Below are 26990 nucleotides of genomic sequence, written 5' to 3' on the forward strand. Positions count from 1 at the left end.
GGGGGAGGAAAAAGGAGGGTAAAAAGAAATTTAAAAATACATATATAAGTATATATTAGACTGGTGAATGGAAGAGTGCCACCCACTTGATTTTATCTTAGAAGAAACTTCTCCCAAAATTTTAAAGAAAGAAAAACATATATGTACAAAAATAAGGGTAAACATGATGAAGGGATGAAATATGACTGTAAAGATGGAAATTAAAAAAAAAATTCTAAAAAATGGAATTGATAACATAAGTTGGTTGGAAAAAGAAAGGAAAAAAATGGGGTGAGAGAATGTGCTTAGACTGGAGACTAGAACAAAGCCCTGTGGTAGATTTAGGGTATATTTTGATCTGTTAGAATAAATTGTATCCCAAAATTTTTTAGAAAAAAAAACAACAACCCTGTATGTATACAAAAAGTAAGGCTAAATACAATGAAGGATAAAATATGACTATAATAGTAAAGGTTTAAAAAGATTTTTTTTAGAAAGATATTGTTAAAATAAACTAGTTAAAAAATGTTAAATGAGGAAAAGTTAAAATGTCAGAATAAGAAAAAAAAATTAAAAAAATTTAACCTTGGGAAACTAAAGGATCATGGGGAGAAAACCATGAATTCCATGCATTGCTTTCTCCTAGCTCTGGAGTTCCACAGTTGTTCTTGATCAGTGAGCTTGGTCTAGGCTGTATGTTCTTGCTCATCTTCTGGGGGTCGGACCTGTTGTAGTGACTCTCAGATGTCTTTGCCCAAGGCAGAATTGCACCACCTTTGCCAGGGCCAGGCTAAGAAGTCTGCTCAAGTTCGCTCTTGGGAGTTTTTGTTCCTGAACACTTTCCGTAGAGCTCTGGAGCACGGGAATGAAGATGGCGGCCTCCCAGCCTCCAGCGCAGAGGAACTGAGAGCTTGGGACCTCACTCCTCAGTGCACCGTTAGAGGAAAGGCATCAATCACTCCCGTCTCCCTGGTCTCTGGCTATGCTCTGGGCTCACCTGGCCTGTGACCAAGTGTTTCTGTCTCAGTCGCACAGCCCTGTTTGGAATCTCCAAACCCAGAAGATTCCTGCCTCCAGAGGAGGAAGGAAATTGAGTCTCCCTGGATCTGCCACTTGTAGGTTCCCTGCTCAAAGAGCAGTGGTCTGTGCCGCAGATCACGGTTTAACGTAACCCCAAGCTGAGAGCTCACCCCTTGGCTCTGTCTCTGTAGCTGGCTTCCCCATTCTAATACCTGAGAGCTCTGCCACACTCAGACACCCCTGAACGTTCAGTGACCCCGCGGGTCCTGAGACCACACTGTCCCTGTGAGGGTTCCACCCCAGCTTAGTCTCTGGAGCGATGTCCCTCAGTGGAGCAGACTTCTTAAAAGTTCTGATTTTGTGCTCTGCTGCTCCACCGCTTGTCCTGCCTTTCAGAAAGTGGTTTATTTTATGGTCCTAGAACTGCTCTTCTCTTTGATCTTCTGTTGAGTTTGTAGGTGTTCGGAATGGTTTGAGAACTATCTAGCTGAACTCCTGTGACCTGATGTCATTTCAGTCTGCTGTTTCTCCGCCATCTTGCTATCCTACCCCCAGAGTATAGGTTTTAGTGATCTTCCTTTTAGTTTAAGAATGTATTTTTTTTTTTAATAAGAGAGATAAGAATATATTTAGGGAGAATTTCAGCCATACTTGCTGCTCCCTTCCCCCAAATAGCACCGAGGGAATCTCTCTGTGATCTTCGCTTTGGCCACCTGTTTGTAAAATATGCAGGTGGGTGCAGCTCGCTCCCTGTTTTTTGAAATGCCCCTCCCCGCAAAGGCTTGCCATTCTCATGATAGTCTACACTTTGCCTTTAGCAGTTTTTTTTTCTTTTTTTAAAGATTTTATTCATATATTTGACAGAGATCACAAGTAGAGAGGCAGGCAGAGAGAGAGAGGAGGAAGCAGGGTCCCCGCTGAGCAGAAAGCCTGATGTGGGGCTCAGTCCCAGGACCTTGGGATCATGACCTGAGCTAAGGCAGAGGATCTAACCCACTGAGCCACCCAAGGCACCCCTTAGCAGTATATTTTAATTTTTAGTTATATTTTCCTTTCCTACCACTTTTTGTGGCTTTTGTTCCAATGATCAGATGATCAGATTGTGTTTTTCTCTGCAGGTACTTACCTGTCTCTAAATTTCCATAAAATTTTTTACTCTGTGACTTCACTTCTATGGTTAATAGAATCACTAATTTGCAGTTGTTCAGCCTATTTCTTCTCTTAAAGGATGTAGTGATACTCTTTCTAGCTTTTTGAATGTCTGAGCCTTGTCTTGTTATTGCTTGTGTCTCTGTTTTTCATTTTTTTCTTTTGCAGTTTTTTAATATTTTTAGTATTCCAGTTTAATGTTCTTTTAAATTTTTTGGTTATAACACTGAAATTTGTTCTGTTGTTGTTGCTGTAGGGATTACAGTAAATATAACCTAGGCATCACCTAATGGTTTATATATAGATTTAATGTTTTAACATTTCAGGTGAACAAAAGTCGTACTTTTTAAAATGATTTTTTAATAGTTGCCATTTGTTTTACATTTACATAATTCAAAAGCCCATCAGACTGTGTTATAATTTCTGCTTTTAAGAGTCCTATATAAAAGAACCTAAGAGGAGAAAAGTGAGCCTTTATATTTACTCATTTACCAGTTCTGTTTTTTCTTCATTTCTAAAGATGTTAACTTCCCCTGGGTATCATTCAGCTTCAGAGTAAAGAACTCTGTTATTTCATCTCAACTCCATTTAAAATGAATTCTCTTCATTTTCTTCCATCTAAGAATGTGTTCATTTCACCTTCATTCCTGCAGGAGTTCTTAGCTGTATAAAAAAGTGTTAGAAGTTTTTTTCAGCACTTTATTTTACTTTTTAAAGATTCATGTATTTTAGAGAGAGAAAGTACAGGTAGGGGCACAGGGAGAAGGCCAGAATCTCCAGCAGACTCCCCACTGAGTCTGGACCCTGACCTGGGGACCTAGACCATGATCTGAGCCAAAATCAAGAGTCAGATGCTTAACTGACTGAGCCACCTAGGCGGCCCTCTTCTTTTAGCACTCTAAAGATGTTTTTCTACCATTTCTGTTCTCCATGGTTTCTGATGAGAAGTCTGCAGTAGTTTGAATCTTTGATAGTCCATCTGAACTGTGTTGCTTTTTATAGCTGCTTTCAAATTTTTTGATTTTCCATTTTTAGTTTGACTGTTGAAAGTGATATTTCTGGGTTTTTCTTTCAGTTTATCTTGTTTGGATTTGCTTAAGTAGTTGAATATGTGGATTTATCTTTCATCAGGTTTGGGAAGTTTTCCAGGAATATTCCAACAGACTTTTTTTCTGTAAATTTTTTTCCTTCTGGCACTCTGATGACTTGTATACTAGACATTTTAATATTGCTTCATAAGTTCTGAGACTGTTTTGTTTCAACCTCTTTGTTATTTTCTGTTGTTTAGATTGAGTAATTTCTGTTGATCTGTCTTCAGATTTATTGACTCTTTTCTTGTGCCCTTTCTGCTATTGAGATCTCAGGTGAATTTTTTTTTTTAAGATTTATTTATTATAGGGGTGCCTGGGTGATTCAGTTGGTTAACCGTCTGCCTTTGGCTCAGGTCATGATCTCGGAGTCCTGGGATTGAGCCCCACATCAGGCTCCTTGCTCAGTGGAAGCCTGCTTCTCTCTCCCTCTGCCTGCTGCTCCCCCTACATGTACACCTGCTCTCTCTGTCAAGTAAATAAATAAAAAGATCTTTCTAAAAAATAAAGATTTATTTGAGAGAGAGCACGAGAGTGCAAGTGGGGGGAGGGGCAGAAGGAGAGAATCTTCAAGCAGACTCCTTGCTGAGGATGGAACCAACCTAGGGCTTTAGACCCGTGAGATCATGATCTGAGCTGAAACCAAGAGTCAGACACTCAACCAGCAGAGCCATCGAGGTGCTCCCTCAAGTGAATTTTTTTTTTTTTTTAATCATAGACATTGTATTTTTAGTTAAGAACTTCAGTCTGGTTCTTTTTATGTGTATATCATATAAATTTATTCTCTTTTTTGTACACCATTTATTCTTTAAATTTGTATAGTCTGTAGCTGTTAGCACAATCCAGTTATAGGACATTGCATTATTTCCAAAAATTCTCTCTAGTTCATTTATAGTCAGTCCTATTCCCCTCCTCTGTCCTATGTTACTACTGACCCCTATGTTAAAATCAGCCTTTCTTCGATATTTCATGTGAATGAAATTCCAGAATGTTCATGATGCTGAGTTTGACCTCCTACACTTACTACTTTTTTTGAAGTTTATCCTTGTGGTAGCATGTATTTATATATTTTTTTAGAGCTAAATATTCAGTATTATAGATATACCATTTTTGTTTCACAATTCACTTGACACAAAGTTGACTTAAATTCCTTTTATTTCCTTTGGCTATTAATAAATGTTGCTATGAAAATTAATGTACATGTCCTTGTATGTTTCCATTTTTCTTGAATAGCTGGGTCATAGTGTAAGTATTTGGTTAGCTCTTACAGAAACTGCCAGATTGTTTTCCATAGTGGCTATATTATTTTATGTTACCATCTACAATAAATGAGGGTTAATATTTCTCTACATCTTCATCATTTGTTATTGTCTTGTCTTTTTGATTATAGTCAATTTAGTTACTGTGAAGTGGTATTTCATTATGGTTTTATTTTACATTTCCTTAATTAAGCTCTAAGGAGATTGTGTATTTTTTCATTTGCTTATTGCTCATTCATATGATTTTGGTGGAATATCATTTAAATCTTTCCTCCATTTCTAATTTTTCTTACTGTACTATATAAGTTCTTTATATATACATACATGTATTTTGAACACAAGTCCTTTATAAAAAATAATGACCTAAATTTTCTTCAATGTGTAACTTGTTTCTTCATTTTCTGTATTTTTTTTATTTTGATGAGGTCCAGTTTATCTGTTATTTTCTGTATCTACTCATTCATCAATTTTTTTTTTTTAAAGATTTTATTTATTTGACAGAGAGAAATCACAAGTAGTCAGAGAGGCAGGCAGAGAGAGAGAGAGAGGGAAGCAGGCTCCCTGCTGAGCAGAGATCCCGATGCGGGACTCGATCCCAGGACCCTGAGATCATGACCTGAGCTGAAGGCAGCGGCTTAACCCACTGAGCCACCCAGGTGCCCCTCATTCATCAATTTTTTAAAAATATTTTATTTATTTATTTGCTAGATAAAGCACAATTAGGCAGAGCTGGAAGCAGAGGAGAGGAAAAGCAGGCTCCCTGCTGAGCAGAGAGCTAGGTGTGGGGCTCCGTACAAGGACCTTGGGATCATGACCTGAGCCAAAGGCAGATGCTTAACTGACTGAGCCACCCAGGTGCCCCTCTTTAATCAATTTTATATTATCTTGATTATTGTAGCTTTAACGTAAATTTTAAAATATGGTAACAGAAGACCTACATTGTTTTTCAAATGTGTTTTGGGTATTCTGTATGCTCTTGCACTTGTGATCAGCTTGCCTTTTTTTTTTTTTTTTTTTTTTTAAAGATTTTATTTATTTATTTATTTGAGGGAGAACTCTGCTCCTCCACTGAGTTTATTTTTGTGTATGGTATAAGAAAGTGGCCCATTTTCTGGACAGCTACATGTAAAGAATGAAACTGGGTTGGGGGCTGGGACTTGCTGAGGCAGCAGGCGAGTAAGTGTGCCCAGACCCTACTACTGTCTGTACTACCAAAATGGAAAGAAATACAAAAATCAGTGCTCCAGCAGCCCTTCCAACCCTTAAGAGAATTCCAGCAAGCCACAAACCATTTGGTGGAGGATCAGTTCCTTTATACGCTAGATGCCTTTTTCAAATACAGTTTTTCTGTGGCCCAGAGCAGATAAATCTGCTCCTGGTCCCTCAGTACTATCCTTGTCTACCACAGTTGTAAGCATCAGGGGTGGCTTTCCCATTACTACTATCTCTCCCCCAACTATTCTCTATGTTGTCTCTTTCTATCCTTCCTTGTGCAGAGCTGTTAAAGCCCTCAGTTCTTTTTCAGGAGGAATTATTCTGTATGTAAGTATAGATTTAGTATCTGTGGAGGAAATGAGTTCAGCATTACCCTGTGTCACACCATCTTGGAACCTTCCCCCAACCTTTTTTTTTGATTGGTGTTTGATTGCTGTATCAAGTTCTAATCTTTTACCTTAACGTATCTATGTTAGGATATTGAAACGAGGTATCTTGTAGATAGCATATAGCTGGGTTATGATTTCTAAATAATCTGACAGGCTCTGAGGTTTGCTTGATCATTTGTGTATTTAATCTAATTACAGATATGTTTGGATTTATGTCTACAACATTATGATATTTCAACCGTATTCTGTATTTTATACTTCTTTAGATGTTTTAAATACTCTGTGTATTTGTTTGACTTTTAGCTTATACCTCTTTGGGGAATTTTACTAATAATTTAGAGGGTTTTTTAAAGATATTATTTATTTGAGAGAGAGAGAAAGCATAAGCAGAGGGAGCCGCAGGCAGAGAGAGAAGCAGACTCCCTGCCAAGCAAGGAGCCCAACACGAGACTCGATCCCAGAAACCTAGAACCATCACCAAAGCCGAAGGCAGATGCCCAACCTACTGAGCCACCCAGGCGTACCTAGAGACTTTTTTTTATAACTTATTTAAGAGAGAGAGAGAACGTGAGAGAGTGAACATGCGAGTGAGGGAACACAGGCAGGGTGAGTAGCAGAGGGAGAGGGAGAATCAGACTTCCCAATGAGCAGGGAGCCCAATGTGGGGCTCGATCTCAGGACCCTTAGATCAAGACCTGAGCTGAAGGCAGCCGCTTCACTGACCTGAATCAGGGGCCCCTATTTAGAGATTGTTTTTTAAACATTAATTAAAAATAATCTTTGTCAGTCTCTTCAACAAATGGTGTTGGGAAAATTGGACAGCCACATGTAGAAGGTGAAACTAGACCGTTTTCTTATACCATATATAAAAACAAACTCAAAATCAATGAAAGCCTAACTGTGAGATAGAAATTTATCAAAATCCTAGAGAACATAGGCAGCAATCTCTTCGACCTTGGCCACTGCAACTTCTTACTAGACACATCTCCAAAGGCAAGGGAAACAAAAGCAAAAATGAACTACTGGGACTTCACCAAGATAAAAAGCTTTTGCACAGCAAAGGAAACAGTCAACAAAACTAAAAGACAACCTACAGAATGGGAGAAGAGATCCAAGATCTATAAAGAACTTACAAACTCAACACCTATTAGAACAGCTAAAATAAAAACGACAAAAAAAGGCTGTGGGAGAAAAAGGAAGCCTCATGTACACTGGTGGGAGTGTCAACTGGTACAGCCACTGTGGAAAATAGTGTGGAGCTTCCTCAAAAATTTTAGATACAGAAATACCATATGATCAAATAATCCCACTACTGGGTATTAACCCAAAGAAAAAGAAAACATCAATTCAAAAAGATGTATGTATCCCCTATGTTTACTGTAGCATTACTTACAATAGCCAAAATATGGAAGGAATTCAAGTGTCCACCAAGTGACAACTGTATAAGGAAAATTATATATATATAAAAGATGGAATATTAATCAGCCTTAAAAAAAAGGATGAGATCTTGCCATTTGCAACAATATGGATAGACCTAAAAGTTATTATGCTAAGTAAAATAAGGCTAATGCTAAGTAAAATAAGGCCGACTGAGAAAGACAAATACCGTATGATTTCAGTCATATGTGGAACCTGAAATGCGAATAAACAATAGAATCAGACCTGTAAGTATAGAAAACAAACTGATGGTTGCCATAAGGGTGAGGAGTGCCATAGAGGATGAGGGGATGGACAAAATGGGTGAAGGGGAGTGGAGATACAGGCTTCTAGTTACGGAATGAAAAGTCATGAGAATAAAAGGCAAAGCAAAGGGAATATAGTCAATGACAGAAACAATAAAACTAAAAGGCAGCCGACAGAATGGGAGAAGATGTTTGTAAATGACATGTCTGATAAAGGGTGAGTATGCAAAATATATAAAGAATTTATCAAGCTCAACACCCAAAAAACAAATAATCCAGTTAAGAAATGGGCAGAAGACATGAATAGACACTTTTCCAAAGAAGACATCCAGACGTCTAATAGACACATGAAAAGATGCTCAACATTACTCACCATCAGGGAAGTACAAATCAAAATCACGATGACATACCGCTTCATCACACCTGTCAGAATGGCTAAAATTAACAACACACAAAACAACAGGTGCTGGTGAGGATGCAGAGAAAGGGGAACCCTCGTGCACTGCTCGTGGGAATGCAAGCTGGTGCAGCCACTCTGGAAACCAGTATGGAGGTTCCTCAAAAAGTTAAAAACAGAACTACCCGGGTGCCTGGGTGGCTCAGTCCGTTAAGCCTCTGCCTTGAGCTCTGGTAATGATCCCAAGGTCCTAGGAGCGAGCACCACATTGGGCTCCCCACTCAGTGGGGTGTCTGCTTCTCTCCCACCCTCTTCCCTGTACTTCTGCTCTCTCTCTCTCTCTCACGCATTCTCTCTCTCTAATAAATACATAAAATCTTTAAGAAAAAAAAAAAAAACAGATCTACCCTATGATCCAGCAACTGTGCTACTAGTTATTTACCCAAAGCATACAAAAATACTGATTTGAAGGGGTACATGCACCCTGATGTTTACAGCAGCATTATCAACAATAGCACAACTATGGAAAGAGCCCAAGTGTTAATTGACATGAATGGATAGAGAAGATGTGATGTATACATACAAAGGAATATTACTCAGCCATCAGAAAGTATGAAAGGTTACCATTTGGGATGATGTGGATGGAGCTAGAGTGTATTATGCTAAGCGAAATAAGTAAGGGAAAGACAAATATCAGATGATTTCACTCATATGTGGAATTTAAGAAACAAAACAGATAAATATAAGAGGGGGAAGGGAAACAAACCCTGAGTCTCTTTTTATTTTTAAATCTTTTAAAATATGTTTTTTATTTAAAGATTTTATTTATTTGACAGATATCACAAGTAGGCAGGGAGAGAGAGAGAGAGGGAAGCAGACTCCCCGCTGAGTAGAAAGCCAGATGCAGGGCTCGATCCCAGGACCCTGAGATCATGACCCGAGCCGAAGGCAGAGGCTTAACCCACTTAGCCACCCAGGCGCCCCTAAGAGTCTCTTAATAATGGAGAACAAATTGAGGGGTAATGGAGGAAGGTGGGTGGTGGAGGGGATAGATGAGTGATGGCTATCAAGAAGTGAACTTGTGGGCGCCTGGGTGGCTCAGTGGGTTAAGCCGCTGCCTTCGGCTCAGGTCATGATCCCGGGGTCCTGGGATCGAGTCCCGCATCGGGCTCTCTGCTCAGCAGGGAGCCTGCTTCTCTCTCTCTCTCTCTGCCTACCTCTCAGTCTACTTGTGATCTCTCTCTGTAAAATGAATAAATAAAATCTTTAAAAAAAAAAAAAAAAAAAAAAAAAAAAAAAAAAAAAGAAGTGAACTTGTTATGATGAGCACTGGGTGGTGTACTTAAGAGATGAATCAATGAATTCTACTCCTAAACCAATACTGATTGCCCGGCATGTTCACTAACTAGAATTCAAATAAAAATAAAATATAAAAAATAAATATAGTCAATGACATTTATAAGAGCATCATATCACATATATATGTATGTAATCAATGTAAACAGGTAATATGGAACATCTTTTCATGTGTCTGTTAGCCATCTGGATGTCTTTGGAAAAGTGTCTGTTCATGTCTTCTTCTGCCCATTTCTTAACTAGATTATTTTTTTTTTGGGTGTTGAGCCTGACACATATATACACATGTACATATATATACACATATATATAGATGGCGCCTATACTTTGTTGTGAACACAGCATAATGTTTAGGATTGTTCACTCACTATGCTATATACCTGAAACTAATGTAACACTGTGGGTCAACTATATTTGAATAAAAAAATTAAAAATACATAAAATAACCTAAAAGCCCCCAAATAAATTGTATTTCTTTACCAGCAATAAAATATCCGAAAATGGAATTAAGAGCATCAAAAAGAATAAAACATTAAAGAATAAATTTCACAAAAGAAAAAACAATTCATATATTAAACACTATACAACATTGCTTGGAGAAACAGAAAAAATATATGGAAATCTATGTTCATGCACTGGAAGATGCAATATTATTATATAGACAACACTCACCAAACAGATCTATAAAGTCAATGAAATCCATACTGATTAAACTAGGATTTAAACTAAACTAGTAAACTAGGATTACAGGGTAACTACCTCAGCCTGATAAAAGATGATCTGTGTACAAACAACCTACAGCAAACATCATACTTAATGGTGAGAAACTAGCTTTCTCATTAAAATCACGGGACGCCTGGGTGGCTCCGTTGGTTAAGCAGCTGCCTTCGACTCGGGTCATGATCCCAGCCTCCTGGGATCGAGTCCCACATTGGCTCCTTGCTCAGCAGGGAGCCTGCTTCTCCCTCTGCCCCTGCCTGTCACTCAGTCTGCCTGTGCTCACTCTCTCTGTCAAATAAATAAATAAAATCTTTAAAATAAATAAATAAATAAATAAAATCAGGTAAAAGGTAAAGTTGTCTGCTCTGACCCCTTCTTTTCAACATTGTACTGGAAATTCTAGCTAATGCAATAAGACAAAACAGAAATTAAAGGAATACAAATTGGGAAGGAAAAAATATCTTGCAGATGACAGAATTGTGTAGAAAATCCAAATTGACACACACAAATTGGAACTAAAATGATTTTAGCATGGTTGCAGGATATACGGTTTTGTTAGTTGCTTTTCTACATACCAGCACTAAACAAGTGGAATTGGAAATTAAAAACACAGTACCATTTACTTTGATACCTCCCAAAATAAAATACTTAGGTATAAATTTAACAAAATATATACCATATTTATTTGAAGAAAATTTTTAAATTCTGATGATAGAACTCAAGAACAAAATAAATGCAGAGATACTGATGTTTACGGATAGGGAAGACTTTTTTTTCAAGATGCCTATTCTTTATGTTAGATTGATAGACTCAGTGTAATCTTAATCAAAATCTCAGTAACTTATTTTGTGTATATCAATAAACTACTTCTAATGTTTGTGTGGAGAAACAAAAGATCCTACATTTCTAACACTTTAGGAGGACAGAGTTGGACTGATACCGTTTTACATCAAGACTTATTTTAAAGCTCCAGTAATCAAGATACTGTGGTATTACCCAAAAAGTAGACAAAATACATCAATGAAAATGAGTAGGTAGCCAGAAATAGACCCAAATAAATATTGCCAACAGATCTATTACAGAGAAACAATGGCAATACAATAGAGCAAAACTGGTCTTTCTAATAAAAAGTGCTGGAACAACTGGATATGCATAGGGAAGAAAAATGAATCTAGACACAGATTTTTAACAGTTTCGCAAAAATTAACTCTGAATGGATCCCAAGCATTTAACAGTGAATTTAAAATGCAAATCTAAAGTTCAAAAAGATAATATGGGAGAAAACCTAGATGAACGTAGGTATGCCAGTAAGTCTTTGAAAGAAATAATTGGACTTTATTAAATTATAAACTTTATTAAATTATAAACTTCTGCTTTGTGAAGTACGATGTGGAGAGAATGAGAAGACAGGCCACAGATTGGGAGAAAATACTTGCAGAAGACCTATTTGATAAAGGACTGTTAATCCAGAATATACAAAGAGTTCTTAAAACTCAACAATAAGAAAATAACCCAATTTTTTAAATGGGCCAATGACCTTAACAGACACTTCACCAAACGAAATATACAGATAAAATGTAAACATAAACAGGAAATGTAAATTTAAAAATCAGTGAGATCCCTCTACAGACCTATCAAAATGGCCAAATTCTGAAACACAGTATCGTGCACTAGTAAGAATGTGGAATATCAGTAACTCTCCATTGCTAGTAGAAATTCAAAATGGTTCTTATCAAAGCAAACATACTCTTAAGACACAATCTAGCAATCCTGCTCTTTGTATTTACCGAAAAAGTTGAGAACTTACATTTACACAGTCTGCACATGAATGTTTATAGCAGCTTTATTCATAATTGCCCTGATGGAAGTAACAAAGTTGTCCTTCAGTAGGTGAATGGTTGAATAAGCTGTGCTACATCCAGATAATGACATATTATACAGTGCTAAAACTATGATACATGAAGGCATGAAAAGACACGGAGGAGCTCTAAGTACATATTAAAAAGCGAAAGAAGCCAATCTGAAAAGGCTTACATAATAGTTCCAACTATATGACAGAAGGGGAATACTGTGGAGAAAATTGAAGGATCACTGGTTGTCAGAGGTTAGGTAATAGTGGGATGAATATGTATAGCACAGAAGATTTTTAGGGCAATGAAAATACTCTATCTTAATGATAGATATGTTATTATACATTTTATGTATCCATAGAATATACCACACCAAGAGTGAACCATAAAGTAATCTGGGGATTTGGGGTGATTATCTGGAAGTATGTATGGGCTTATCAGTTATTACAAATGTACCACTCTGTTGGGATGTGTTGATAATGGGGGAGAATATGCATGGAGACAGCATGTAAATAAGAAATATGTGTACCTTCCCCTCAATTTTTTTGTGAACCTGAACCAGAAAAAAAAAAAACCCAAAAAACGCCTTTTTTTAAGAAGTGACGGGAGTAGTCAGTGAACATAATGTGCATTAGTTATTTATGTAATTTTTGGAAGGAAGATAACAGGGAATCTTATTACTTTACCCATTTACTCAGCTTCCAAATCACTGTAACTGAACTTTGGTGTTGTTTTCAAATGTATTATTTAAGGCATGGTAACAGAAATCTCTGAATATTAGAACTGTGCAAAAAGAATACATCTGTAGGAAGGTAAAAATACAGTGAAAGATACACTGAGTATGTGTGCTGAAAAGTACAAAACTGCCCAAATAACTGGAGCAACAAATTATTCATGGGTTGAAAACTCAATATTGTTTATTCTCCCAAATTTATGTGGATTTAGTACTACACTAATTAAGGTGAGGTATTTTTCTAGATACTGATAAAATGATTCTAAAATTTATATGGAAAGGCATCGTCACTGAAAGAGCCAAAATCTTGAAGTAAAACTTTAAGAAAACACAATTCAGGGGCTCCTGGGTGGCTCAGTTGGTTAAGTATTTGCCTTTAGTTCAGGTCATGATCCCGGGGTTCTGGGATCTAGCCCCTGGTTAGGCTCCCTGCTCAGCAGGGAGTCTGCTTATTCTTCTCCCTCTCCCCCTCCCCACTGCTTGTGCTCTCTCTCTCAAATGAATAAATAATCTACAAAAAAAGAATCTTAGTATATAAATCTATGTCACGACATCAGTGTTCTTTGTCTAAGGATAGAGCCATCAGTTAATGAAACAGAAGATACTTCACAAGTTGACCTATACAAATATGGTCCATAGATATTTTACAGAGGTTTGAAGTTGATTTTATGAAAGAGTGGTCATTGCAACAAATGATGCTGGTACTGGCTATCTATATAGTAGAAAGTCAACCTTGATGAAATTAATCTAGAAAAAATTAATGCACATTATAAAAAATTAGCCCAGTGTTGATCATATGCTAAATGTAAAAATAAATCTTTGGTGCTTTTACAATAAAAGAGAAGATCTTTCCATGGGTTAGGCAACGAATTGTTCAATAGGACACCAAAAGCATTATCCGTAAATGAGAAAAACAGATAAATTTGACTTTATCAAAATGAAAACTATTTTCAAGGGAAGGTGCCAAAAAAATGAAAAAAATTAATAAGCCACAAAGTGGAAGAGTAAATTGCGACACATTTATCTTATAAATATCTATACAGTATTAAAAGCTGCAGCCCACTTCTTGTTATTTTAAAAACGATTTGCTCGTTTATTTTAGAGAGATCACGAGTGGGAGTGGGCAGAGGGAGAGAATATCAGGCAGATTCCCTGCTGAGTGCAGAGCCGTACTCAGACTCAAGGCTTGATCTCAAGACTTTGAGATCATGACCTGAGCTGAAGCCAAGAGTCAGGCGCTTAACCCACTGAGCCACCCAGGTGCCCCACCAGCCCACTTTTTAAAATATACATAAGCACTATAGATGCATATAAAGCACTTGGTAAAATCCAACTCCTGTTCATGTTAAAAACATTTAACAAACTAGGAATAGAAGGTAATTTTCTCAACCAGTTAATAGCTGTTCAGGGATAACCTGCAGCTAAGAAACTTAATGTTAAATGACTGGGTACTTTCCCCTTGAGATCAGGAACAAGACATGAATATCTGTTCTCACTATTTTTGACGTTATACTGGAAATTCAGTTTATTTATGGCAAGAAAAACAAATTGCATCTGGATTAGAAAGGAAGAAGAAAAACCAAATTCACAGATGAAATGATCTTGTATGTAGAAAATCCTGGGTAACCCACATAAAATTAGATCTGATGATTTCAGAAAGACTGCAGAATATAAGAAAAATAGGGAAAATAAGTTGTATTTCTGTACAGTAGCCATGAAAAATCCAAAAATGAAACTAAGAAAAGTCCCTCTACAATAGTATCCAAAAGAATAAAATACTTAGGCATAAATTGAGCAAAAGAAGTGTGTAAGACTTTCACACGGAAAACCACATTACAAGAAATTTGAGAAGTAAACAAAAAGACCTCTTGTTCATGAATTGGGAGAATTAGTAATGTTAAGGTGGTGTCATGGGATGAATTATGTACCCTTAAAAGATATATTAACTTTTAACCTCTGTTTCCTATGAATTTGATCTTAGTTGGAAATAGGGGCTTTGCAGATGTCATTAAGTTAATATGAGGTCATACTGGAGTAGGTTGGGGCTTTAATCTAGTGTGACTCATACCCCTTTAAGAAGAGGAGAGGACACAAAAAAAAAAAAAAAAAAAAAAAAAGAAGAGGAGAGGACACAGAGATGCACAGGGAAAATGGCATGTGATTACAAAGGCAGATATTGGAGTAATGTTTCTACAAGATCAGGAGCACTAAGGATTGGTAGCTACACCAGAAGCTTAGAGAAGTACGGAATGTTGTCTCTCCTAAAGCCTTCAAAAGAAGCATGGGTTCGAGTATCTTGATTTCAGACTTTTAGTCTCCAGAACTGTAGAACAACCAGTTTTTCTGGTTTTAAGCTTTTCATTTGGTAATTTGCTAGACAGCTCTAGGAAATGAATACTCCTCAAATGAACTGTTCCCCAAATCGATTTTGAGATTTAGTGCAGTCTCATGTTGGTGTTCCAACTGGCATTTTTGTGGAAATTGGCAAGCTGATTCTAAAATCACATGGAAATACAGATACAGAATAGAGCAGTCTTGAAAAAGGACTACAATGGAGAACATTTATTTTAAGATTTAGTACAAAAATCCAGTAATTAAGAATAGTAATATTGTAAGGGTAGACATATAGGTTAAATAGGCATAGGATAGACATATAGGTTAAATAGGCAAGTATGGAATTGAAAGTCCACAGATACACTCTGATGTGCATGATTAGTAGATTCCTGACAAGGATGTCAAGACAGAGCAGTGGAGAACAATAATCTTTTCAACAAATAATGTTGGGACAAGTGGATATCCTCATTCCCAAGAACGAAGTTGGTCCAGAGACTTAACACTGCAAAAATGACGACAGCATGAATCAAAGACCTAATTTAAGAGCTGAAATTACCAGACTTTTAAAGCAGTTGTATATCTTCATGACCTTGAATTTGACATATACAAAGCACAGGCATCCAAAGACAAAATACATAAAATACATCAAAATCAGTAACTTTTATGCTTGAAGAGACGCTGTCAAGAAAGTGAAATTATAATAAAAATAATAAAGTACTGATACTTGGTACAATATGGATGCATTTGAAAATATACAAGTGACAGAGCTAGACATAATGCCATTTATTATGTGATAGAGAACACATAAGGAGTAGTTTTCAGAGACTAGAAGGAGTGATAAATGGGTAGTAAAAAGGTTAATTTTATGGTATATGAATTAACACAATAAAATGTACAGAAGATAGAAATAACATATTAAAGGTAAAATACATAAGTAAATAGAAAAATACTTAGCATTCATTTGCCATTAAGGAAATGGCAATCAAATTTACTGTAATAACGCTAAACATCTACAATGGTTGAGTAAGAAAAAGCAACATTTCCAAGTACTGCTAAAGATACAGAATAAATAGAAGTCATATGTATTGCTTAGCAGATGGAACATGTACTTTGTAAAAGCAGTTTGTCAGTTTCTTATAAAATTAAGCCTACATCTATTGTATGGCTAGGCAGTTACTTCTTTAGGTATTTATCCAAGTTGAAATAGTAACCTGTGTTCTGACATAGAACTGCTTATTAGTGTTGTGTACCATCACAACATAGTAGCTTTCTTTGGTCTTCCCCAACTGGGAAGAACTTGAATGGTCCTGAACAGGGTATTGAATGAATAAAATATGCTACATCCATATATTGTAATACTAAGCAGTAATGCATAATGAACTATTGATACATGAGCAATATAGGTGAATTTCAAATGGATTTTGGTAGGTGAAAGAATCTGTATTGAAAATGTCTACATATAGATGATGTTTTGGTAAAAGCCAAATGGTTTTGATGAAATGGTCAGGGGAACTTGTGACTGTTCATGAGGAAAGATGGAACATGCTCATTGAGCAAACATATGGAACATAACATTCCATGTTGACTTTAGGGTAGAGATTTAACAGAATGAGGCAAACCAGCCCCTGATGGTCAGGAGGTTATCTTAAGACAAGGAGAAGGAACTCTGTACATGCATTCAGAACTGGTACAAACTAGATGGAATCTTGGGCTCCTTATCTTTGGTAAGGAATGTAGGATTTTGCTTGTTCATAGGCTGGAACCATAACAGTTGACTTTGAGTCCAGGCTTCTGCAGAGACAGTGAGTGGATTTGTTATTGGGGTATGAAAAGACACAAGGACTGATCAGAGGAAAACAGTTCTCTGAAACACAGGCTTTAAATTTTCTGCTAGTTTCAACCTCATTAACACCTATAGGACACAGTTTAAAACAATCAACAAAGTTAAAGGGTAAAAAAATCACATAAAATCAGTTGCTTTTTTTCTTAAGCTAATTATAGCCTGAAAAAAATTCATGAAATAATTTCATGCATACAGAAGAAAATACCTAGGAATAAATTTAACCTGGGAGGAAAAATAAATGTTCAGTGAAAACTGCAAAACTTTGCTGGAATGGGGGTGACTGGGTGGCTCAGTTGGTTGATCTCAGCTCAGGTCTTGATCTCACAGTCATGAGTTCGAGTCCCACATTGGACTCTGTGGGCGTAGAGCCTACCTTATTATTTATTTATTTATTTATTTTTAATTTATTTATTTTCAGCATAACAGTATTCATTGTTTTTGCACCACACCCAGTGCTCCCTGCAATGCGTGCCCTAATACCCTTGTAGAGCCTACTTTAAAAAAAAAAAAGAAGAAAAAGAAAAATCCAGCAACTTTACTGGGGCACCTGGGTGGCTCAGTTGTTAAGCATCTGTCTTTGGCTTAGGTCATGATCCCAGGTTTCTGGGGTTGAGCCCCACATCTGGCTCCCTGCTCAGCAGGAAGCCTGCTTCTCCCTCTCCCACTCCTCCTGCTTGTATTCCCTCTGTTACTCTCTCTCTCTCTGTCAAATAAGTAAAATCTTTAAAAAAGAAAAGGAAAACATGTAAATAAATGGGAAAACATCCTGTGTTCATGTGTTGCAATATAATGTTCTTAAGATGTCAGCGCCACCCATAGTAATCTACAGATTTAATGCAATGCCTGTCAAAATCTGAACAGCCTTTTATGCAGAAGTGAAAAAGCTAATCCACAAATTCATACAGAATTGCTAGGGTTTCTTTTTACCCAAATCAGTCTTGAAAAAGAGTAAAGTTGGAGGACTCAAGTTTTGTTTTTTTTTTTTTTTTAAATTTCAAAGCTTAGTAGAGTTGGAATAGAATTGAGGTTCTAGAAATAAATCCATACACCTGTATCCAGTTTATTATTGATGAGGGTCCCAAGATGATTTACAGGAATGAACCATCCCTTCAACAAATAGTGCTTGGACAACAACATGGAAAGAAATGAAATTGGACCTCTACATTACATCATCTACAAAACTCAAAATGCATCAGCATTCCAAATACAAAAGATAAATCTCTAGAACTTTTAAGTAGAAAACAGGAATAAATCTTCATGACCTTGGATTTGATGATGGTATCTTAATTGTGATTCCGAAAGCAGAAGCAAAAAGAGACATATTCAATTTTATCAAAATTTAATACTTTCACTGAGACATTACCAAGAAAGTAAAAAGACAATGTGCAGAAGATGAGAAAATATTTACAAACCATATAGTAAATAAGGTTTTTGTGTCAAGAGTATATTACGTATTTTTAAAAAACCTGCTTACAGGGGTGCCTGGGTGGCTCAGTCCTTAGGCATCTGCCTTCAGCTCGGGTCATGGTCCCAGGGTCCTGGGATGGAGCCCTGCATGGGGTTCCCTGCTTGGCAGGGAGCCTGCTTCTCCCTCTCCCACTCCCCCTGCTTGTGTTACCTCTCTCACTGTGTTTCTCTCTGTCAAGTAAATAAATAAAATCTTGGGGGAAAAAACCTGCTTAGGTCTCAATAACAAATTGACAGTTATAAAATAGGTGACATTTTGGGGCACCTGGGTGGCTCAGTCAACTGCCTTTGGCTCAGGTCATGGTGCTAGGGTCCTGGATTTGAGCCCCACATTGAGCTCCCTACTCAGCAGGGTGTCTGTTTCTGTCTCTCTGCCCCTACCCCAGCTTGTGCTCTTTCTCTCAAATAAAAGAAATCTTTAAAAAATAAAAATGAGCAACATTTTAAGAAGGCATTTTTTCAAAGTAAATGGACAAAAAACACATGAGTCTTCATATGAGACATAAGTGAAGTGCAAATCAGAACCACAGTGAGATTATTTCACAGCCACTACTTTGTAATTTAAAAAGCATGAAAAATAATGTGTTGGCAAAAATGTGCATAAATTGAAACCTGTTTCCATAACTGCTATTTAAAGTGGTTCAGCTGCTATAAAGTGCAAATGTCTAAGATAAGAACATTTTGGATAAATTTTGCATAGAAGGGAATAAATACTATTCAGTCACGAAAAGTCACGAATTACTGAGAACATGCTGTAGTGTAGATGAAGTTAGAAAACATGCTAAGTGAATGGAACTAGACACAAAAGGTCATATGTTGCATGATTCCATACATAGAATTCGTTTGAAACAAGAATTTTGATTGGTGGCTGCCAGGACCTGGGAGGAGAGGTAGTGTCAGGACAAACTATTTAATGACTATAGTGTTTTACTTTTGAGTGAGGTAAACATTTTGCAACTAGATTGTGTTAATGTGCTTTAATGCTACTAAGTTGTTTACTTTAAAATTGTTACTTTAATGTTTTATGGATTTAACATTAGGAAATTATGGTTTAAAATATAACCTGCCAGAAAGAATAGCCTAGTGTATTGCATGATTTCACTGGTGATTTCTTTCAGATGTTAAAGAAGAATTAACACCTGTCTTCAGCCTCTCTCGGAAAACAGAATTGAGGGAACACTCTAACTCATTTTGAGACATTTCCATGATATCAATGTCAGACGAACACAAAGAAAAACCTATAGGTCAGTGTACCTTATGACTATTAATTCCAAAAACCTTAATAAAGTACAAGTATACCAAACGTAGCAACACCTGAAGCCAATGTAATATTGTGTGTCAAAAAAATTTAAGTAAAAAATTTAATAAAATGGTGAATTTTATTTATGTGGGTGTTAACCTCATTTAAAAAATTAAAGGAGGGGCACCTGGGTGGCTCAGGTAGTGATCCCGGGGTCCTGGGATCAAGTCCCACATTGGGCTCTCTGCTTCGGCAGGGAGCATTCTTCCCCCTCTCTCTCTCTGCCTGCCTCTCTGCCTACTGTGCCTACTAGTGCTCTCTGCCTTTAAAAAAAAAAAAAAAAAAAAAAAAAAGTTTAAGTTATTTGTTACCTAAAAAATAAATAGGTGGAGAGTCAGTCAGGTTTGGCTTGCATGGTGTAGTTTACTAATCCTTCGCCTGGATCTATTTAAGGTAATTTGCAATCTATTTATTACAACTAATTACAGATTATTATGAGATGACTAAAGACATCACTCAGACTATAGTAAGTATATCTGACTTTTTGCAGAATGCTACTTTTTCTGAATTTCTGAACAACTCTTTGGAATCAGTATGAAATTGGCAGTTGATCCCATAGGAGATTGCCAAAGATTTGAGCATTTTCCACATAAAACACAGCTGTAGGGTCTCAGTTCATTTGGTAACAGAAAAATAACAGACTATAAACAGTACTAATATTCACCCTCTAGAATAGCTAAAATGAAACTGATTGAGGATACCAGATATTGGTGAGTATTTTGCTAATAGGTATCTTTCATAGAGTAGCCGGGGGAGTATAATTAGTGAAAATCATGTTAGAAGACCTTTTAATGATATGTTTGTAAAGCTGAACATGCACATATCCTGTGATTCCAAAATTGAACTTACATGTATATGACCACAAAGATGGATACATATATGTTCACCCGAAGACATGTGTTAATGTATCATCACTATTCATGATAGCTCTAAACTGGAAAACATGCAAGCATCTATCAGCAGAATAGATACATTAATTTTGGTGGTGTTTTCTTTTAGTGGACTATGGCAATGAAAAATAATGAACTGTAACTATATGTTATGTATGTATCTCACGTTTTCAGCAGTGCAGCCGAATGTATTAACAAGAAGTCAGGATAGTGGTTCCTCTGGGTGAAAATATAATTAAAGTGGAATGCATGCCACTTTAGTGATACTGGGAATATTTTCTTCCTTAGGCTTGTTAAATTACCATATATATATATATATATATATATGTACATATATATATATATATGATTTATACTGTCTTCTGTGTATCAGATTTTGTAATGTAATTTTGAAACTACATTAAAATAAAATATCAGTTACTGAGGATGCTCCCCAGAATGTACTATCTATTCTCCAATCACTTCCAAAAGTGTAATTATTATTTTCTGATGAAACCCAATGAGGCTCTTAAAGTACATGGTTACCATTTTCCTTATTTTTATTTTTTATTAATATAATTTATTATTTGTTTCGGGGGATACACATCTGTGAATCATCAGTCTTACACAATTCATAGCACTCATCATAGCACATTGTCTCCCAACCCTCAGTTTGTTTCCTGAGATAAAGAGTCTCTTACGTTTTGTCTCCCTTTCTGGTCCCATCTTCTTTTTTTTTTTCCCTCCTTTCTCCCATGACCCCCCTGCCCTGCCTCTCAAATTCCTCATATCAAATCATGTGATAATTGTCTTTCTCTGATTGACTTACTTCGCTTAGCATAATATCCTCTAGTTGCATCCATGTCTTTGCAAATGGCAAGATTTGAGGCTTTTTGGTGGCTGCATAGTATTCCATTGTATGCCTGTTTTGTTTTGTTTTCCCCTTCTTCCTAATACATCTCAGGTTAAGTGCTGGAGAATTTAGCAAATAGATCTACAGGCAGAGACCAAAAATCAAAATAGAACAAAGCCCTAGGAGAACCCTTTTCCTACAGTTAGATAAAGCTGCCCTACTCCATCCAAACTTGAGGATAAAAATCACTCAATCCACACCCCCATCAGCAAAGGCTGAGTGGAGATCACAGACTTCACACAGTACCAAGCTATAATGAGCCTCTCATCCCCCCTCAACCAGTGTCAGGATGGTATCAGAGAAAACCCACTGCACAGCAAAGTCTTTACTTCTTTACTGAAGGCAGGACTAATCCCATCACAGCGTAAGTAGAGGCCTTGCAGACATCTTGGATTTATATTCACATCCAGTAAAAGGAAAGCCCTTCCCACTCCCTGTTGGTTTTCAGATAGAAGCCATGTGGAAAGCAGGTACTTTGACCACCCAGCCCTCATTAAGATCCATCCATCTTGGTATCTGGAGAGGACATACGGTGAGGAGAATTAATAAAATATGCTGTTCTCTCATGCCTCCATATGACAACAGTAATGAGCCTTTCCTCACTCTTAGAGTTCAAAGTATGCCAAGAAGAGAACCTATACTTTCACCCCTACCTGGTACTTAGATGCCATAATCTCCCTCCCTCCCCAGAGTTGTCTCAGAGGAGGTCTGTAAAAATAAGATTCAAATGAATTGCAGAGTCTCATGTACCCTAAACATCTAGTATAGGATTAAAAAAATCACCCATTATTACTATAAACTAGGAGAATTTCAACTTTGAGAAATGACAATAAATAGCTGCATCATAGGGATGACACAGATGTTGGAATTACCTGATGAAAATGTTAAAGCAGTCCTTATGGGAATGATTTAACAAGCAATTACAAACACTTGAAACAAAATACCAGAAAAAACAAGTGTTTATTTTACAGCTGAAAAATATAATAGGTAATTAGATGGAATGGAGATGGCAGAGAAAAGACTTAATGAACTTAAAACAATTGAAATTATTCAGACTGAGCAACAGAGATCAAACAGACTAAAAAAAAAAAAAAATGGAGAAAACCTCAATGGTGTTTGAGAAGGTTAAAAAAAAAAAAAAAAAAAGGTCCTCATTGTTGTCATTGGGGTTGTAAAAGGGGGGAAGAAAGTGGTTAAGTCCAAAATGTGTTTGACAAAATAATGACCAAGGATTCCTCAAATGTTTGAAAATACATAAACCTGTGGATTCACAAAGCGTAGTGAACCCTAAACCTTAGAATCCCAAAGAAATCTGCCTGAGGCACATTAATAACCAAAGCTTTGAAAACAAAAAATAACCCTGGAAGTGGCCAGAGGGGATCAAATGCATTACTTGTAGGAAAAAAATGTAAATGACAGATTTGTCGTTAGAAACTGTGGAGGCCAGAAATAGATTGCATTACAAAACAATCAACTAAGAATATAGAACAGATTTAAATTTTATGCATCAAACAACAGAACTCCAGAATAGAGAAAGCAATAACAGATACAGAAATAATAAAATTAACAAATAGAATTGATAAATACAACATTTCTCGCAGTAATGGATAGAATTAGAAAATTAGTAGAGACTTGATAAAAACTATGAGTTACCTTGATTTAATTCACATGTGTAGAACAGTCCATTTAGCAATGCCAAAGTACTTTCTTTTCAAATGCGTATAGGCCATATAAAAAATAAATCAAATTTTGGGTTACAAAACCTCAACATGTTGAAAAGAATTTTAATCATACAGAGGGTTTTTACCACGACAGTGTCAAAGTAGAAATATGTAACTGAAAGGTAATGGGAAATTATTTTTTAAATTTTTATTTATTTGAGAGAGAGAATGCATGCATGCACAAGCAGGGGCAGGGGCAGAGGTAGAGAATCCACAGACTCCCTGCTGAGCACAGACACCCTCCCACCCCCACCACACACACACATCCCCAGGTAACAGGAAAATTTTTAAACACTTGGAGACTAACCACATACTTTTAAATAAGCAATTAGTCAAAGATGATGTCTTTAACTTTCATATAAAGAGTGTAAGAGCCCAATCAGTGCTGAGAGAACTTTATATCAGTGAATACTTCTAATAGAAAACACAAAAACTTCAAATCAGTAAACAAAACACTTTAAGGAACAGGGAAAGAAACAAGTTAAATCCAAAGCAAGAATAATGAAGAAAATGAAAATGAGACCATAAATCAATTAAATTACATTAAATTAGTTAAATGAAACAATGGGAAAAATGAGAGCTGTTTCATTGAAAAGGTTGAAATTCACAAACCTACCAAGATTGGGAATAAGTCAAGTCACAAATTTTCAATAACAAGTGAAATGAGATACAACAATAAATCATAAAGGCCTTAAGGGGATAATAAGGGGAAACACTAATTGTCATCCTTGGATTAGATGTTAAATAAAATGGACCAATCCATCAACACAAATTATTTTAAGTTACAAAAGAAAGAAAATGAATACCCAATACCAACTTAGTAAATTACATTTATAATTTAAATACTCCTGGGAAAATAATCTCTAGACCCAGTTTGTTTTACCGGAAAGTTAAACCAAATATTTAAGGAATTACACCAATTTGTATGTGATGTCTTACAGAAAATAGGAAAAACATTTCCTAACTCATTTTGTAAGGTTAGTGTTACTATTATACCAAAGGCAAAGGCAGTAAGAATATAATTAAACTACCGATTAGTACCACTTAAATATAGTTGTGAAATTCCTTAAGAAATGGGCAATTCGTAAAAGCCGTTAGGTGTTAAATTAAGTCCATGAATAACAACCTTCCCAAAAGAAAATCAGAAGGTCTAGATGGATTCACTGGGGAATTCTATCAGCCGTTTAAAAGGAAAAGTTATACCTATACTCTACAATCACTTTCATAAAATAGAAGCTGTAAAAATACATCCTAACTCATACAATGAAATCAATGATCAATGCTATATATCAAAAACCGAAGACATAAGGAAACTACAAACCTGTATCTTTCATGAACACAGCTGCAGAAATTCCAAACAGAATATTAGCATATTAACTTTGACAATGTATAAAAATTTTATGCCACAAGCATATGAGATTTATCCTATGTGTGTGAGATGTTTTCAACATTCAAAAGTCAGTTTCTGTAATCCACAACAGGCTTAAAAAAGAAAAATCATATATTATCATATCAATAGATGTAGAAAAATCATTTCACAAAATCTAAAACCCATTCATGAGAAAAGATATTCTCAGTAACTTAAAAATAGAGCGTAACATCCTCGACTTGTTTGAGAACTTACACAAAAACCCTACAGGCAATATTATATTTAATGATGGTATATGCCAGCCACCTGGGTGGCTCAGTCATTAAGCGTCTGCCTTCGGCTCCAGTCATGATCCCAGGGTTCTGGGATCAAGCCCTGAATTGGGTTCCCTGCGCAGGGGAAGCCTGTTTCTCCCACTCCCACTCCCCTGCTTGTGTTCTCTCTTTCACTGTGTCTCTCTCTAATAAATAAGTAAAAAATATTTTAAAAAATTAATTATGAAAAGTGATGATATATGCCAATTTTCTGCTAAGATCAGAAAGATCAAGGATATTTCATCTCATCACTTTTTAAAAATATTCTGGGAGTCATAAAAATAATACAAGGAAAGGAAATAACAGATTGATTAGGAGGAATTTAACAACCTTTGTCAGAGATGACATAATTATGTAGAAATTCCATAGTATCAAGAAAAAATTCCTTGAACTAATGTGATTATAGTAAGGTTGTATGATACAAAGTTAATACTTAAAAGTCAAATGCTGGGTCGCCTGGTTAGCTCAGTCAGTTAAGTGTCTGCCTTCGGTTCAGGTCCTGGGTTGGAGCCTACATTGGGCTCCCTGCTCAGTGGGGGGCCTTCTTCTCCCTCTCCCACTCCCCCTGCTTGTGTTCCCTCTCTCAATGTCTCTTTCTCTGTCAAATGAATAAAATCTTTTTTAAAAAAGTAGAAAAAAGTCAAATGCATTCCTATATATCATCAATCAACAAGTAGAATTTGAAGTTAAAAGCAAATACCATTTATATTAGCACGCACACACAAACTGAAATGAAATAATTAGGTCTAAATCTAAGAGAATATGTTACAAACCACTGATGAATTAAATAAAAGAATTAGATAAGTAGATACTTGATGTTCATGGATAGGAAGACTTAATGTTGTCAAGTTGTCAGTCCTTCCCAACTTGGTCTGTGGATTCAGTGCAATCCAGGTAAAAATCTCAGAGTTATTTTGTGGATTTTGACAAACTAACTGTAAATTTACATGAAAAAGCAAAAGACAGAATTACCAACACAAAAACTGAAGGTTGAGCAAAGTCAGAACTGAAGATACTCATCTTCAACACCTACGACAAAGCTGCAGCAATTAAGACAGTGTGGTTTTGGCAAAATAATAGGCAAATAAATCAGTGGAGTAGCACAGAGAGTCCAGTAATGTATCTGCATAATCAACTGATCTTTGACAAAGGAGCAAAGACAGTACAATGCAGCAAAGATAGTATATTCAACAAGTACTGCTGAAACAGTTGGGACTTACACATGAAAAAATTAATCTAGACATAGACCTTACACTGTGTACAAAAACTAAAAATTGATCATAGACCTAGATGTAAAATGCAAAATTATAGGACTCCTAGAATGTTACATAGGAGAAAACCTAGATGATCTGGGATATGGCAGTGACTATTTTTGGTACAACACCAAAGGCACAATCCATGAAAGAAGTCATTGAAAAGCTAGATTTTGTTAGAATTAAAAACGTGTTCTGCAAAGGACAATGCCAAGAGAATAGGAAGACAAGCCAGAAACTGATAGAAGATATTTGTAAGACACTGATAAAAGACACGGAAAACACTTGCAAGCCTGACATCTGAGAAAAGACTATTAGCCAAAATATACAAAGATCTCTGAAAAATCAGCAATAAGAATGCGATCTGATTTTAAAATGAGCCAAAGAATTTAACTTACACCTCACCAAAGAAGATATACAGATGGGAAATATGCACATGAAAGACACTCCCCATTATATGTTAACAGAGAAATGCAAATTAAAATGAGATAACACTACACACCTATTAATCAAAATCTAGAACACAACCTCAAGTTCTGATGAGTGTGTGGAGTAATAGGAACTTTATACATTCCTGGTGGGAATACACAGTGGTACAGCCAGCCACTTTAGAAGTTGCTTCTGCAGGGGCACCTGGGTGGCTCAGTTGGTTGAACAACTGCCTTCAGCTCAGGTCATGATCCTGGAGTCCCGGGATCGAGTCCCACATTGGGCTCCCAGCTCCATGGGGAGTCTGCTTCTCCCTCTGACCTTCTCGCTCATGTTCTCTC

General features: G+C 36.4%; 1 long non-coding RNA gene across 3 annotated transcripts in view; it reads left to right on the forward strand.

The window, feature by feature from the left end:
• LOC131820869 (uncharacterized) overlaps positions 1 to 26990 on the forward strand; it is a 127381-nt gene that overhangs the window by 59369 nt on the left and 41022 nt on the right. For 2 of the 3 annotated variants that reach the window (XR_009349811.1, XR_009349808.1), the window contains one exon: positions 19600 to 19867. This is a non-coding gene — a long non-coding RNA (uncharacterized LOC131820869). Of the gene's footprint in view, positions 1 to 19599; positions 19868 to 26990 lie in introns of those variants that run through there. The other variant, XR_009349810.1, reaches the window with a different exon arrangement.

This window comes from Mustela lutreola, chromosome X (assembly GCF_030435805.1).
Source record: "Mustela lutreola isolate mMusLut2 chromosome X, mMusLut2.pri, whole genome shotgun sequence".
NCBI classification, from domain to species: Eukaryota; Metazoa; Chordata; class Mammalia; order Carnivora; family Mustelidae; genus Mustela; species Mustela lutreola.